This window comes from Nelumbo nucifera, chromosome 6 (genome assembly GCF_055504915.1).
Source record: "Nelumbo nucifera cultivar China Antique chromosome 6, China Antique-T2T, whole genome shotgun sequence".
Taxonomy (NCBI): domain Eukaryota; kingdom Viridiplantae; phylum Streptophyta; class Magnoliopsida; order Proteales; family Nelumbonaceae; genus Nelumbo; species Nelumbo nucifera.
In genome coordinates, this window is record NC_142654.1 from 55,214,892 (window position 1) to 55,218,924 (window position 4,033).

At 37.3% G+C, this 4,033-nt stretch overlaps 1 non-coding gene across 1 annotated transcript; it reads right to left on the minus strand.

The window, feature by feature from the left end:
• Window positions 1–1,926: 1,926 nt before the first annotated feature.
• Window positions 1,927–1,999, minus strand: TRNAE-CUC (transfer RNA glutamic acid (anticodon CUC)). The gene has a single exon. It is a non-coding gene; the product is annotated as a tRNA-Glu (tRNA).
• Window positions 2,000–4,033: the final 2,034 nt, after the last annotated feature.

Genomic DNA, 4,033 nt, shown 5'->3' on the forward strand with positions numbered 1-4,033 from the left:
AGAGACTTTTTTTAGGAACAAACAGCCGAATGAGATCTAAGCATGAATACATTTTAGTAACAAGCACACAATTTTCCAGAATTACAGAAACGCTAAAAACCTACACTCCATCTGGAACTCTGCATCTCTAAATTCAAACAATAAATTTAAGAGTCTATCAGATTACACAAGTGCATTAGATAAATAAAACCATCACCAATCTAAGTTAAGCAATAGTTTCCTTATCAATTAATTGAGAACAGTCCAAGCAGAGACTGATCTAGCTAGAGAGATCTTTCAGAAACAAAGACTTGGCTAACCTATTAAGGTCTCCATCATTAGCAGACTTTATTGTTGACTCAATACAGAGCTGAACAGTACAGAAGAAATGGACAGCTGAGAAGGAAATGGATCAAAGTTGACCTGTACAAGTGGACCTAAATGGAAAAATGCCAACATAGAAATGCTTCCAGTTTGAACTGATTAATACAATTAAACAATGCATTTGCTTAAGATGCTTGAAATCCAATGATATATCACAATGATGTACAAAATATCATTACAAGTGGATAAAACAAAGAGCTTTATTAAAAAAATATGAAGTTTTGCATACATCGGCAAACTGCATGAACTTTTCATCTTGCAAACATCCAGGAAAGCCGATGATCTTCTAAGATAGAAGCATATCAAGGCAAACATCCAGCCTCTTAATGGTTATGACCATCTCAGATGGTGAAAGATTTACTATATTTCCAAAAATGTAGATGGTAGTAATGATTATGCTCTTGCAAATAATACGGATGTATTTCTCCTGTATCCTCCCAGAGCACTTGTCTGACAGACAAGAGCCCAGCAAGGAAAACAAAAAAAAAAAAATCTCAAAACCAGTTCTTTGAATCATTGAAGTAGCAGAGAGAGAGAGAATCAGTAACACTGCAGAACATGATACCCAGTCAAATGGATATTTGCAACATGCATTTTTCTCCCCTATCCAGGTTCCTTTTCAGACACAATGCGTTCAGATCGTCACCTAATGACGTTTTAGGAGAACCAGGCATCAGGATCTTCCTCCCAACCAAATGAATGTTATTCTATCAGAAAAATGAAATTAATCGGCAAATTCAGACTTGCAATACAACACTGAAGATAAAGAAATCCCATAAAATAAAGTCAAACAGGACAACCCCATCAAAGTAAAAGATTTGCAACAACAAAATTAACAAAAGAAAGGAAGAGAGAATGCTTACCATCACATTTGACAGGGTGAGAGAGCAAGCGGATGACTTGAAGAAGCACAAGGGTGAAGAGGTGACACCGAAGAGAAGCATTGTTGTTAGCGATGATTCAATAGGGGTAGTGAGCTGAAGATATTAAGGAGAATGACGGTTAGTACTTTTCTGTAAGTTAACATCTTTCTTAAAATGAATTTCTTTTTTCAAATGTGATTTTAATTGCTCTTTTTGAAACCGGTTACTTGCCATAATCCGTATTCACCGAAAGAGAAACTCGAAAGTTGATTGGTCCATCTCATCCAATATGATATGGAAAACCTTTTCCATATCATAGACTTTCCCTTTGTTATTTTAATAGGTATTTGGCATGGGTGCTGGGAACACGGCATCGTTTTTTCATAAAAATGGTGCTTATTTTTTGTTTGGAAATGATACTGTTAAATAGGCTGTTTTTTAGGAAAACACCACTAGTTTTGTTTGGTGCTAGTGCTCTAGAATCGTTTTCAGCATTGGTTATATTGTCCAATGTCTAAGATGATTTCACATTATTGCACCGTTGGCAATAATGAGCTATTCAAATTTAACATTACTTCAGACCACACTTTCCCTTGCCGGGACTCGAACCCGGGTCTCTCGGGTGAGAGCCGAGTATCCTAACCAACTAATCAGTTATGATTTTCTCGTACAAAATAAAATAATAATTTTAAAAGAAAAATTCCGTTGCCGGGACTCGAACCCGGGTCTCTCGGGTGAGAGCCGAGTATCCTAACCAACTAGACTACAACGGATGCTTGTAATGAAATGATCCCACATCATTACAAGTATGAATGACCATGGGAATGGGGGTCAGAAAAAACACCAGGTCATCAGATTCTAACAAATGGAGTTAAGGGAACATATAAATGTCATAATAAATGGAACCAAACTTTCCACGTGGCATCTAATATGGGACCCTCTATTGTTCACACTCCACACCTATTCTTGATCTTGATAAACCGGGCAAACCTTCCCAATTGGCTAACTGGTATTCAAGGATCAGCCAACTACTATCTTTTGTATTTTCCTACGAGAATCCAAATCAACACAAAGAACTTAGAAGGGGAATTGACTAGCTATCAATAGGGGTGTTTACGGTTCGGTTAACCACTGTTATCAAAACCGGAAAAACCAGCAATTGGTCATCTGACCGGTTCCGTTTTCTTCCAAAACCGCTTTTTCCCCTAAAATTATTGATTTTTGTCAACAAACCACTGAACTGGCCGGTTAACCGTTTGAACCGTTCGAACAGTTTTGACCGTTTTTCAATTTTTTAATTTTTTAATTTTTTTTGTCAGAATGGGCCATCCTTTCGGGTAAAACAGTCGAACCGTTCGAACTGGTAACCGGACCCCTGACCGGTTCGGTCACCGGTTCATTTTTAAAAACCATGCGGTTAACTGAACCGTGAGGTGCATTTTTTGGACCGAACCGATATAATTAGTTTTTGCAGTTAACTGAATCGAAACCGAACCGATGGAACCGGTTAACCGGTCAACCCACGGTTCGGTTTTTTGGTTTTTTTTTTTGCCCTCAAAATTAAAAAATAAAAGAGGGAAAAACATGTTCAGCAGTGCATGTCTTTGTTTCTTTTATCTATGCTACTATTCAATCCTCCTTGTTCAGATATAACACCCGAAGTAGCACTGTCATCAAAAACCATTGTAACAGCACCCTCACCCTAGATTTCTCACGAAAAAAAACACCGTTGTATACTACCTCTAGGCTCTAGATAGCACTCTTCCAAGGGATCAAAGTACTAAATTCTTAAGGGGAAAAATCACACCTTCAAAAACCGATCTGGGCAAACACAGTACTATACCAATTCAGACCCCATGATTGCTTCACAGCACCGGTTACAGATCCCATGATTGCTTAACAGCACCAGTCCACAAATGTCACTACACCAATAGGTTATACTAAACCTACTGAGGACATCTACCTCATTACAACAAGATCATACGATCCACAGAAGGTTTCTAATTTTCTTCACCTCATCCGATCACCAAGTTTCTGGGTTATCTTGGCACAACCAAGAGAAAGAACAGGATGGAGAGACCTATGAGTTTCTCAATCAAATCAGTAGCTTGTAGTTATCTTTCTGTCCAAGAGAGCAAGAGAAAAGAAGGTAATGAAGTATCGATATGTTCTCAGGCCTTCAAAACCTTCCTTGATATCATATTAACAGCAATAAAGTAAAACAGAGAAGAGAAGAAAGAATAAAGAAGAGAGAATGAGGGCCAAAAATAAAGGGTGACAGCATCTCTATTAGTATTTATAGTAGGGTGACAATATAATAAAAAAAAGGAAGAACAAAAAGGTATCAATGCCTCTGCAGCATATATAGTGATAAATACAGAATAAGAAAAGGCATGTTGGTAATTTGGCTTTAATTTAACTTGAAGTAATCCCTCCTAAACCATAGATTTGATTTTTGTTTTTTTTTTTTTGATAAACAGAAGAAAACACTAAAAGCGAAAGTCTATACAAGCAGGTGGCAAGCTCCACCACACAGTATTTGAATGAACCCAGTTATTTGATCTCATCCCTTGGATTCAAAATAGCTCACTACCCCTTCATTTTTCTATAAGGTAACAATCCTTCCCACTCTAACCATAATAATTCCCTTTCCTTCCTTTCCCTCTTCAACCTCCAATACAATCCCAATACTAGAGAAAAAAACTGCAAAGTTCATGCAAAATTAAAGCAAAATAGAAAACCATGAATACCCACCCAAATCTTCATTCAAGCACCTAAAACCTTAGCCATTACACCTTCATTTTTCT